This window comes from Hylobates moloch, unplaced genomic scaffold, assembly GCF_009828535.3.
Source record: "Hylobates moloch isolate HMO894 unplaced genomic scaffold, HMol_V3 SCAFFOLD_7, whole genome shotgun sequence".
NCBI classification, from domain to species: Eukaryota; Metazoa; Chordata; class Mammalia; order Primates; family Hylobatidae; genus Hylobates; species Hylobates moloch.
Window position 1 is genome coordinate 129,505,882 of NW_026652282.1, and position 13,657 is coordinate 129,519,538.

The window sequence follows — 13,657 nt, forward strand, 5'->3', positions numbered from 1 at the left end:
TTTTTTTTTTTTTTTTTTTTTTTTTCTCTGTGCTGTTAGGTTTTTCATTTTTTTATCTTCCAAAAAACCAATAACTTTTTGAAATGTCAGGTTTTGTTGTACAAGAAAAAAATTAGTAGCTTTATTGAGGCATAATTATGTAACAATCTGTACATATTTAATGTATATAGTTTCATAAGTTGGGACACATCCACATGCCCCTGAAACCATCACCACGGTCAGAGTAATATACGTACTCATCACCTCTCAGTTTCCTTACGCCCTCCTTTTTTGTGAGAAAAACACTTAACATGAGATCTACCCTCAACAAAACTTTTAAGTGCACAATACAGTGTTGTTAAAGATTGGCACTATGTTTTATAGCAGATAGCTAGAACCTACTCATCTTGTATAACCAAAACTTTTTATCTATATTAAAAATAACTCCCCACTTGCCCCTCTCCCCAGCCCCTGGCAATTACCAATCTACTGTGTGTTTCTATGAGTTTGACTATTTTAGATACTTTACATAAGTGAGATTATATAGGATTTTTCCTTGTGTGCCTGGCTTATTTCTCTTAGCATAATGTCCCCCAGTTTCATTCATATTGTTACAAATAGCAAGACTCCCTTATTTTTTAAGGCTGAATAAATTTCCATTGTATGTTTATACCACATTTCTTTATCTGTTTGTCCATTGATGAACATTTAGGTTGTTTCCATGTCTTGGCTATAATGAGTAATGCTGCGATTAACATGGGAGTGCAGACAGCTCTTTGATACTCTGTTTTCAACTATTTTCAATAATAGCCCGGGAGGGGTATGCTGGATCATCTGGTAGTTCTATTTTTAATTTTTTTAGGAACATCCATACTTTGTTTCACAGAGGCTCTACCATTTTATTTTCCTACTAGCAGTGTACAGGAATTCCAGTTTCTCCACATCCTCACCAACACTTGTTTTCTTTTTTTTTTTTTTTTTGGAGAATAGCCATTCTAACAAGTATGAGATGATATCTCATTGTGGTTTTGATTTGCATTTCCCTGATGAATAGTGATATTGAGCACCTTTTCATATACCCATTTGCCGTTTGTATGTCTTCTTTATAGAAGTCACTTTTTATATCCTCTACTTGTTTTTGAATTGAGTTATTTGCTTTTTTGCTATTGAGTTTTAGGAGTTTCTTACATATTTTAGACATTAATCTCTTACCAAATATATTGTTTGCAAATATTTTCTCCTGTTGCACAGGTTGCCTTTGTATTTTGTGATCATTTCCTTTGCTGTACAGCAGCTTTTTAGTTTGATGTAGTTCCACCTGTCTATTTTGTTTTTGTTGCTGTACTTTTGGTGATCACACCAAGAAATCATTGCCTGGATCAACCTCATGAAGGTTTTCTGCTATGTGTTGTTCTAGACACTTTAGAGTTTCAGGTCTTATACTTAAATTTTTAATTCATTTCAACTTGATTTTTGTGTATGGTATAAGGCAATGTATTAGGGTTTTCTAAAGTAATAGAACTAATAGGATAGATGTATATATAAAGGGGAGTTTATTAGGAGAATTAACTCACATGATCGCAAGGTGAAGTCCCACAATAGGCCGTCTGCAAGCTGAGGAGTAATGAAGCCAGTCTGAGCCCCAAAACCTCAAAAGTAGGGAAGCCGACAGTACAGCCTTCAGTCTGTGGTTGAAGGCCCTAGAGCCCCTGGCACATCACTGGTGGAAGTCCAAAAATTCAAAAGCTGAAGAAGTTGGTGTCTGATGTTCAAGGGCAGGAAGCATCCAGCATGGGAGAGAGATGAAGGCTGGAAGACTCAGCAAGTCTCCTCATTCCACTTTCTTCTGCCTGCTTTATTCTAGCCATGCTGGCAGCTGATTAGATGGTTCCCACCCAGATTGAGGGTGGGTCTGCCTCTCCCAGTCCACTGACTTAAATGTTAATCTCCTTTGGAAACACCCTCACAGACAAACCCAGAAACAATACTTTGCATCCTTCAACCCAATCAAGTTGACACTTAATACTAACCATCACAGATAAAGATCAAATTGCATTCTTTTGCATGTGGATATCTAGTTTTCTCAACACACAATTTTTTGAAGAAACTATCCTTATGCCATTGTGAATTCTTGGCACCCTATTGAAGATAACTTAATCATACATTCATGGGTTTACTTATGAGCTCTCTATTCTGTTCCATTGGTCTACATGTCTGTCTTTATGCTAGTACCATACTATTTTAATTACTGTACCTTTTTAATATATTTTGAAATCAGGAAGCGTAAACCCTCCAGCTTTGTTCTTTTTGGTCAAGATGGTTTTGGCTATTGAGGGCTTACTATGGTTCCATATGAATTGTAGAACTGTTTTCTATTTCCATTAAAAAAAAAACCAGTAGGATTTTGCTAGAGATTGTATTCAGCCTGCTATTATTGACAGGAATAGCTGGACTCTCCTAGAACTGCACACAGATGATTCTCTGCCTGCAATAAGTGAATCCGCTAGGTGAATTAAACTTCACCCTACCTTCATTGCCCAATCTTCTGGGCAACTGTATTTTGTGTTCCATACTCCACTGGAGAGATAAGCCTGTTGATAGTTTTATGTTCTAGTTACTAACCTTACAGCTATAAAGCCAATGATGTTCTACTGTTAACCCTTTTTTTCTAAGAGGCTCAATATCTCAGATATTATCATGGATTTTTTTCTAGGCACCAACGTGTATGTTGTCAGGATTACTTTTAGCTATTTAGTTGGTCCTACAGAGAGTCACCAGGAAGACAGAATCAAGAATCTGAACTCAGGATGCCCTCTTCCCCAGTATCTCTGTTCTCCACTTCCATTTTCAACAGCCATCTCCCTGAAGAGGGAGGAAGGAGAGTGAGGTTGTAGCTCCAGTGCTCTGCAATGTCTTTCTCCTAGTCAGTCTACAGGCACTGCTGCCTTATGCTCTCACGGTCTCAGTTCCTATGTTATTATGGGTGGCATAATTTTTTAGAGTTATTTTTATTACAGTCCACCATCCCAAGAGGCTTGGCACAATATCCCTGGAGTCCTCGGTGACCCAACACCTTGTGGTACTCAAAATCATCTTTTTTTTCTGATTCCCACTAACCTCCCAACAGTGTGCTTGTTTTGGCTTGGGGCCTCATTCTCTGATATACACACAGTTTGTTGCTTGGGAGGTTGAGGGGGGTGTCCCTATTCTTTGACTGCTTGGGAGACAACTATTTGCCCTTAACCTAGTCTATCAAGATCTCTTTAATGTGCCTATGTATCTATCAGGTTTAAAAAAATATGGTTGGCATATCCTTTTGGACCTCTGGATGTACCGAAATTCAGAGTGAATACTTTGCTTAGGTCCTTTCTTTGGGGGAACTTGCAGGGTTTGATTGCTCCTTTTGGTTTTTCATGCAAGGCATTATACCAGTTGTAAATGCTGTACTGCCACCTTGCAACCACGCGGCCCTTTGCCTACTTCAAAGGTTTATGAGTTTTATATATTTCGATACTAATGCTTCCAGGAAACCTACCCCTTTTATGTATATTTTCTTGCATCATTTTATTTAGTCAGCTAAATGCAAATTTGAATATGTTTTTGGAATTTTGTATCTTCATGGTGACTCCTGTTTTATTACACATTTCTTAAGAGCACAAAACTTAATGTCTTTTACACCTCCTCAAAACTTAGTACAATACAGTGAGTGTTCAAGAAATGACACTAAAGCAATTTAAATAACAGCACTACGCTCTCCTCCTACTACCAAAAGCTAAGTCACTTTTTTTTCCTGGAAAGATTTATCAGGGGATACATATGAAAATATTTCACCTTTTAATCATTTATCTGTACAGATATAAAAAACTATGCCCTCAGATCCACCTTTAGGAATTAGAATTAGTTATGAAATAAGTATGGGTGATGAAGAAAAAGCCAGTGTAAATACACAGAGAAAGAGATGATAGCCAATTGGGGCTTAGATTTTGGGAATCACCATTAATATCCCCAAGTTGTGTTTCTCAAGAGGCTTTCGAAATTAAGGCTAGGGTAGTCAACAGAAGACAAGCTGGAAGAAGCCTTACATTTAATGCTCTGCTCACAGGAGTGGTATCTGAATGCTCAGTTTCATCCTTTCTTATACTCATTCTATTTAACTTGAAATAATTATGAGCATAGGAGAGATCTCTCAAAGAATTGGTAGTAAGAATTCATCGTCAGAACTTCAACATTCTATTTTATGGGAAACATTTTAGTCCTGAGAACTCACGAGCTTTTTTTGTGGCACACATATAGGGTAAAAGCAAATACTAATGACCTTGAGCAAAAACACAATACCTTGAATGCTGGCATAAAGGGCAGCTGGCTTCTACTTTGAATTTGTGAGGCTAATTAAAACCAGCATCTTAGGAAAAACAGTTTTGAAGAGAGAACACAGTCAATTGTTACCACTGAATATGTCATTAGGGATTACTGTTACATTTATGACTAAAAGACACTTGGAGGTGCAAAAGAAAATGTTCTGTGAACAGCACAGAAAAATTAATGTATGGTCAGTCTCACTGTGGAATGTATAATTCTAGTAATAAGTTCTGAAATAGGCTAATGGGAGCCTGGATTAAAAATGCGTTGTCCAGTTCAGAAAAATATGGCTTAAGTTATGAAATAAGCCTGTTGGCTAATCCAGTTGAATGGAGAGTTTCAAGTTCATTGTTACTGTTTTTGAGAAGGTGCTTTGGAGGCTGTGGAATGTTTCTGCTGGTTTCATACTCTGTTGTGTGAACTCAGTTTCTATCTCTGGGAGTCTGTTCTGTTTTGCAACTGATCCTGTCATATGGATTTGAACCTGCCTTTTGGTGGGAACCACAATTACCACGTAACTAGGAAACAATTAATTAAAAATTGTATTTAAAATTATATGGGCTGAAATAGTCTTAGAAGCAAAATAATTTATCTTAATGAGGGGTGCCTTGGGAGTACCTCTACAACCATCTGACTGTAGCATAGCTTGAATATAATATCTGATAAGGTTCCGCCACATAAGAAAATAAACCCTAAACACCACCACCAAACCCTTTCATCTGTAAGAATGCAAAATCATGTTATGGTAGAAAGCTTCTCAGTCCTGAGTTACTGTTTTTCTCTAAATGATTTTGGGGAAATACCATCTGGAAATTAAATTTAGAAACCAATTACTATGGTATTTATAAAAATTTGAAATAATAAATCCAGTTATTTGAAAACATTTGGTTTAAGCTAACAAGCTATTTTTTGCATAGGACTCAGTGTCTGGAAATAGTTCTCCTTTGGATGTGTCTTTATTTCATAATTAAAGTGTAAGAAGGCCTTTTTTGGAATGTTTGTTATGGAGATTGGAAGACAAAACAAACTAGCAGTTCAAACATTTTTTGAAGAATAAAGTCTCAGTTTTGTAAATGTGTTTTGAGGTTGCTTGTATCTGGTCCACTCATTTGGAGACATGCACAATTATTTTAACAAATTAGGCATTAAAGTCATTTTATGAGTGCTGCAGTAATTGCTCACAATCAGTGTTTCTCAAAACATACTTCATAATAATGACGTGAATCTTACCTTTGAAACCATATAAATGTATCATGCTCCTTCTTGGGAGTAGAATCAAAGATGAATAATTCATTAATATATTTTTATTTTAAAATCTTTTTTTCCCTGAATTTTGTTGTAGCGGTTATAGCGTAGAAGTCAATAATTCTTTTCCTAGAGAAGAAGTAATATGTTCAGCAGTGTTTCTGGCTTATGAAAGCTGAGTTGGCATAAATATGCCTGCCTTATTAAAGAAAAAAAGGCTCATGATACTTTGCTTTCCAATTCAGATTTCCAGATAAACACTTTTGGAGAGCAGGGGCCTCTTTGTTTCTCTGCTGCCTGCAGTTCATTGACTTGCACATGCCAGGTACTCCATAAATATTGAGTGTTAACCTCACTACTAGTCTTTGGCTGTCCACTTTGTGCCAGGCACAGCACTGAATATTTAATGTTTATATTTGCCATTTAATGTTTATATTTGTATCACTCTCCTTTCACAGATGAGAAAATTGAGGCATGGTTAAGTGACTTGCCTGATGTCACAAAGCTAAGAGGTAGATGAGAGTCAAACCAATGTCCTTCTGACCCCATAGCCTGTGATCACTGGGGTATGCTGCTTTCCCAAATGAATGGATGAATGAGTCAATGGATTCATTTATCACTGCATTGTTTTGATGCTTCTTAATTACCACTGCCTGGAACATTTACCCACATATTCAACTCTCTATCTGAACTGATAACAGGATGAAAAAACTGGGCAGTCTGAATTTTGTCTTCTGACAAACCACCTTAGAATGCAGTCTTCATTTGAGTGTTTTGCATTTTATTGTGGAGATGGCCTTTAGGAGACTTTCTGAGGAGAGAGAGGCCTGCAAGCGTGAGAACAGCAGTGTTTGAAGACCCAGTATTCAAAAGCTTTTCCATTTCCGGTATTGTTCAGGAACTGGCAAGTTTTAGAGATTTGCCCTCATATACTTATCTGCTTTTCTGTATGAAAAGATAACATACTTTATTTAGCTGCTGTGAAAGTAAATCATTTGGATTACATTGAAGGTCTTAGTTCCTGTTAAAGTATCTTCTGACACTTCTTTGGGAAGTAGCTATTGGCTGAATCTATTGATTTACTGAGCTCTGAAGCTGGTGCCCAGTTCCTGGACTTAAAAATGTCAGAGGACACTGACCTCAAGAATATCCACTTTAACAGATGTAATCATCTTGAGGATGCATTCATGGGCTGCTCTGCATATTTCAAGTAACCTGCCCTGCTGATGCATCAACCTGACCAGTTGATCAGGTAAACATAATGCTTATTTAGCATCATGAAAATTCAGGCTGTAATAAATAAAATGTCCCACTGGAAAAAGAAAACATGGAAACATTCATAAGCCCTCTCATCATTTTCTTCTGGATTCTAAATTTGTGCTGCTTTCTGTTTTGGTGTCAGTTAATAGTCATCCCATCCTTCTAGGTGACCTAGTGCTAAGCTGAGATACTTCTATTGCTTCTCATGCCCACTTGTCCTCTGGATCAAAGCTCCAAGGTCAGGTTGATTTTGCATGCACGATGTCACCAACATTTATTACTTTCCCCCTTTACTGTCACTATACTGGTCTAGACCACCATTATTGCTCCTCTGAACTACAGCAACCTTCTAATGGGACTCTTGTTCAGCTTCTAGCTGTTCCTAAAGCCTATTACTCATAGTGAGGCATGATCTGATCTTTCTAAAATAAAAATTGGATATCGTTGCTGTTCTGCTTAAAGGACTTCAATGCTTTCCTATTGTACAGAGGATGAAGTGAAAACTTATTACTGTGACATTCCAAGTATCCACAGTCTGGCTCTAATTCACCTTTGGGCTTTTATTTCCTGATACTTTTTCTCCCACACTCTGCACTCCGGTAGTAGGCGAGGTGGGTGGAGCAACAATTTTGGAATTATAAAACCTGCCTGATTTTGAACCTGAGCTATTTATCATTAGTGCCATTTATCAAGCTTGTGATTTTTAGTGAGTTACCTAATGTTCCTTAGCCTCTCTGTTCCCGTCTGTAACAGTGGGGATAATGAGTGTACTGCAAAGGTTTTTGGGATGACTCAATGAGATCATGTATGCATATAAGATATTAATATCTTGTGTATACAGTTGACCCTTGAGCAATGTGAAGGTTAGGGGTGCTGACTTCCTGCACAATTGAAAATCTATAAATTTTGACTCCCCCAAAACTTAGCTGTTAATAGCCTTCTGTTGACTGGAAGCCTTACCAATGACATACAGTCAATTAACACATATTTTACATGTTATGAGTATTATATACTGTATTCTTAAACTAGAGAAAAAATGTTAAGAAAATTATGAGGAGAAACTATGTTTACTACTCATTAAGTAGAAGTGGACCATCATAAAGTTCTTCATCCTCATCTTCACATTGAATAGGTGAAGGAGGAAAAAGGATTTGTTCTTGCTGTCTGAGGGATAGTAACTGTAGAAGAAAATCTGCGTGTAAGTAGATCTGTGCAGTTCAAACCTGCATTGTTCAAGGGTCAACTGTATTTCAGTGTGATCCTATTCTGCCTCATGTGGTAAGTATTGTTGTAGTTTTTATTTTCTCCCTGTTGTAAGTGCTATAGCAGCCACGGTTATGTCCTGTATATTTCATATAACATCTAGTGGTCTCTGACATATGAGTGTTACTTAAAAGTGTGAAATGAAGTTGATTTTAAATAAAGTGACAGCTTAATAATTTCTGTTACCAACTTTCTGAATAACAAAGTATGAGTTACTCAATGGAATGCTTATGTGCATATATAAATGCCAAATGTTTTGCTCATTAACCAAAATATAATAGACAATTTCTAAACTCTCCATTATATCAGGTACTCATAATTCTGGCCATGATTTTATGAGATCTAGTGGCTTATTTGAAAAACAAGTCAATTCTGAGAATACAATAATAACAAATGCCACCATTTCTCTTCCAGTGCAACTATTTAATTACTCTCTGCAGGTGTACCTCCTTTTATGTAATAAACTAATTTCAGCATAGTCTGCAAATATTTATAGGATGTTCATAATTTAAATGCTGAGAGCCTGTTGTTAAATATTTTTTATAAATTTAATACAATTTTTAAAAACTCATTTATATATTTTGAGTGGGGAATTTGGAGTCATTCATACCATGTTTGTTTTACTTAAAGCAGGGCATCGTTCCCATGTGTCTAAAGCACTTAACTTTGTGTTTTGGGTGTTCTCACCTACACTGATTAGAGATAAGAAAGAATTAGTGATTAGATTAGACCCGGGGAAAATAGGTCAAAGAGAGAGAGAGCACCTGAGCTTGCTACTTAGCCATGTGCAAAGCCCACGTTAACACTTGTCTGATGAATACTCTGGTACTGAGGGTCTCATTGCAAAGTGATGACTGAATTCTACCACATGTTGAGGCTTGCATTTAGACGTCTCCCCATCATGTGCCTTTATTTAATGGTGCTAAGTGGAAACAAGGAAATCCTGTCTCTGGTCATTATTTAACATTTAACGTTCAGAAGAACAACATCCCTTTCCAGTGCTACTTCAGGAAAGGTACAGAGATTAATCAGGTCTAACAAACAAAATGAACCATACAGTCACTCCAGTCCTAAATTATTAAATGTAAGCAATACTTAGCTCATGAGATCAATTAACAATTTCAGAGCCCATAATGTTTTGTCCTTCTAGTGTATTTCGTATAACAAGTAGGCCTTATAAACAGACCAATGCAAACAGTTAGACGCTTGCTGAATTTTGAACCTTTACCCATAATGGGAAACAAAAGTAGAAGGGATAGATTTGCTACCTTTTAAATCACATAGATAATTTAAAATGTCAACATCAGATACTTGAAGCTATGGTCATTATAGCTGCCGATGACATGATATTTGGTTTAATGCTAACATTTCTATCTCATCATTTGAATCAGTTTGCTCTGTAGGTTCAACCTTATCTCTGTCATCTCCACTCTCCTGTGTTTTATGCTCTAAAAATATGCTTTTTTTTGGTGTTTAAGTTGTATCTCCTGCTTTCTTCTCTGTCTGGAAATTCCTTCCCAACTCATTCACTTGGGTAACTTACTTTTAAATGTAAACACCACTGTCTCTTTGGAGCCTTCCCAGGATGCTCCTCCATGGTGTCCCATATTACCCTGTTCTTAACATCTCTTACTCTAGTTACTACATTATATTGTAATTCTTTGCTTATGTATGTAGCAGCACACATGTCAGATTTATTCACTCTGAGTTATATTTACATTTTGAGCCTCCCTTATGGGTGACAGAAATAATTTTAGTCACTTCAGATGCACTACTCTTTCTCCAATTTTTGAAGATTGTTCTTGAGTTCTCGGGCATTATTATCACCATGGGAGGATTGCAGCTAGTCCTTGAACATCACTTAGCTCTGTAGCATCTGCTAAGTGATACCATGTCCCCACTGGTTTGCAAGCTGTGGGTCAATGCAGGGCGTGGTTTTCTCTGACTTTGTTCCCAATCAAAACACTCTGCTGGGCCTACTCAAGCTCTGCCCCACATGTATGTCCCTCTCAAGCTTCAAAGAAGCCCTATTTTTCTCTCATGCCATCTTGTAGTCATTGGAGAACTGTAGGAGTTTCTTAAAACCATCTTCTGCTTACTGTGATTACATTGGTCGTCTAGGAAATTATTACATTGCTCTTCACACTAGATTGGGCAGGGAGGACCTAGCGACTCTTGCTGCTTTTCAAGGTCTTTCCCAGGAAAGGTGCAAAGTTTCCTTCTCCTTTTAAAGCCACATACTAAGCTCTTACTGAGCTATTTTATCCTTTATTCTTCCTCCCTTAAGACTCAAATGAGGATTTATTTTTAAAAATCTGAGCCCCCAAAAAATTAGACTGTGAAGGTGGTAGACGTTGGGACTGGCTTTTTCCAGTTTTTCTTTTGAAATTGTGTGTCTAAAATGTGGTTCTTCTGTCTTCCTTGTGATCTCTTCCCCGAGGTAGTGAGTGCTGCGTGTCTAATGGCACTGATATTTTTGGTAGTGGAGTGGCAAGAAATACAAAAACAACTGTTAATATCTGTAAATGTGATTCTATCACATGTTTGCCTCTCTCACTAATCTGTGATTTCCTCAAAGGGAAGAACTGTGTTGCTAGCCCCTTTCATTTTGTTGACCACATGTTAGGTACATGATATATGAATAGATTGATATGTTTAAGGAAAACATATATAATTTTGTCCATTCACTTGTTCATTTGTTTACTTGAGTACAACAAATGTTTTTGAAAATCTCTTACATGCCAGACCCTATACTAACCATGGCAGAGAAGTGCGTAAATCAGTATAGAGGCAAAGGAAATTTTCTTTCCTTCCCCTTCTAAAGGTTTGATAATTTGACACTATAAAACAAACTGCCTATTCAGGCCTTTTGCCCATTTTTAAATTTGATTATTTGATTTTTGTGCTATTGAGTTGTTTGAATTGTTTACATATTCCGGATATCAAGTCTTTGCCAGAGACATAGTTTGCAAATACTTTCTCCCATTCCATAAGGTGTCTCTTAACTTTATGGACTGTTTCTTTTGCTGTGCAGAAGTTTTTAAATTTGATATAATCCTGTTTGTCTATTTTTGCTTTGATCTCTGTGCTTCTGAGGTCTTTCTAAAAATTCTTGCCTAGTCCTATTTCATAAAGTGTTTCCCTTATTTTTTCTTCTAGTAGTTTCATAGTTTCAGGTCTTACATTTAAGTCTTTAGTCCATTTAGAGTTGATTTTTATGTATGGTGAGAGATAGGGGTCTAGTTTCATTCTTCTGCATATGGCTAGCCAGTTATTCCAGCACCATTTATTGAAGAGAATGTCCTTACCTCAATATGTGTTCTTGGCACCTTTGTCAAAAATCAGTTGGCTTTAATCCATCTTGAGTTAATTTTTGTATAAGGTGTAAGGAAGGGATAGTTTCAGCTTTCTACATATGGCTAGCCAGTTTTCCCAGCACCATTTATTAAGTAGGGAATCCTTTCCCCATTGCTTGTTTTTGTCAGGTTTGTCAAAGATCAGATAGTTGTAGATATGTGGCATTATTTCTGAGGGCTCTGTTCTGTTCCATTGATCTATATCTCTGTTTTGGTACCAGTACCATGCTGTTTTGGTTACTGTAGCCTTGTAGTATAGTTTGAAGTCAGGTAGTGTGATGCCTCCAGCTTTGTTCTTTTGGCTTAGGATTGACTTGGCGATGTGGGCTCTTTTTTGGTTCCATATGAATTTTAGAGTAGTTTTTTCCAATTCTGTGAAGAAAGTCATTGGTAGGTAGCTTGATGGGGATGGCATTGAATCTATAAATTACCTTGGGCAGTATGGCCATTTTTACGATATTGATTCTTCTAACCCATGAGCATGGAATGTTCTTCCATTTGTTTGTATCCTCTTTTGTTTCATTGAGCAGTTGTTTGTAGTTCTCCTTGAAGAGGTCCTTCACATCCCTTGTAAGTTGGATTCCTAGGTATTTTATTCTCTGAAGCAATTGTGAATGGGAGTTCACTCATGATTTGGCTCTCTGTTTGTCTGTTATTGGTGTACAAGAATGCTTGTGATTTTTGTACTTGATTTTGTATCCTGAGACTTTGCTGAAGTTGCTAATCAGCTTAAGGAGATTTTGGGCTGAGACGATGGGGTTTTCTAGATAATAGGATCATGTCATCTGCAAACAGGGACAATTTGACTTCCTATTTTTCTAATTGAATACCCTTTATTTCCTTCTCCTGCCTGATTGCCCTGGCCAGAACTTCCAACACTATGTTGAATAGGAGTGGTGAGAGAGGACAACCCTGTCTTGTGCCAGTTTTCAAGGGGAATGCTTCCAGTTTTTGCCCGTTCAGTATGATATTGGCTGTGGGTTTGTCATAGATAGCTCTTATTTTGAGATACGTCCCATCAATACCTAATTTATTGAGAGTTTTTAGCATGAAGGGTTGTTGAATTTTCTCAAAGGCCTTTTCTGCATCTATTGAGATAATCATGTGGTTTTTGTCTTTGGTTCTGTTTATATGCTGGATTATGTTTATTGATTTGAATATGTTGAACCAGCCTTGCATCCCAGGGATGAAGCCCACTTGATCATGGTGGATAAGCTTTTGATGTGCTGCTGGATTCGGTTTGCCAGTATTTTATTGAGGATTTTTGCATCAATGTTCATCATGTTAGACCTAAAACCATAAAAACCCTAGAAGAAAACCTAGGCATTACCATTCAGGACATAGGCATGGGCAAGGACTTCATGTCTAAAACACCAAAAGCAATGGCAACAGAAGCCAAAAGTGACAAATGGGATCTAATTAAACTAAAGAGCTTCTGCACAGCAAAAGAAACTACCATCAGAGTGAACAGGCAACCTACAAAATGGGAGAAAATTTTCGCAACCTATTCATCTGACAAAGGGCTAATATCCAGAATCTACAATGAACTCAAACAAATTTACAAGAAAAAAACAACCCCATCAAAAAGTGGGCAAAGGACATGAACAGATACTTCTCAAAAGAAGACATTTATGCAGCCAAAAAACACATGAAGAAATGCTCATCATCACTGGCCATCAGAGAAATGCAAATCAAAACCACAATGAGATACCATCTCACACCAGTTAGAATTGCCATCATTAAAGTCAGGAAACAACATGTGCTGGAGAGGATGTGGAGAAATAGGAACACTTTTACACTGTTGGTGGGACTGTCAACTAGGTCAACCATTGTGGAAGTCAGTGTGGTGATACCATTTGACCCAGCCATCCCATTACTGGGTATATACCCAAAGGACTAGAAATCATGCTGCTATAAAGACACATGCACACGTATGTTTATTGCGGCACTATTCACAATAGCAAAGAGTTGGAACCAACCCAAATGTCCAACAACAATAGACTGGATTAAGAAAATGTGGCACATATACACCATGGAATACTATGCAGCCATAAAAAATGATGAGTTCATGTCCTTTGTAGGGACATGGATGAAACTGGAAATCATCATTCTCAGTAAACTATCGCAAGGACAAAAAACCAAACACTGCATGTTCTCACTCATAGGTGGGAATTGAACAATGAGAACACATGGAC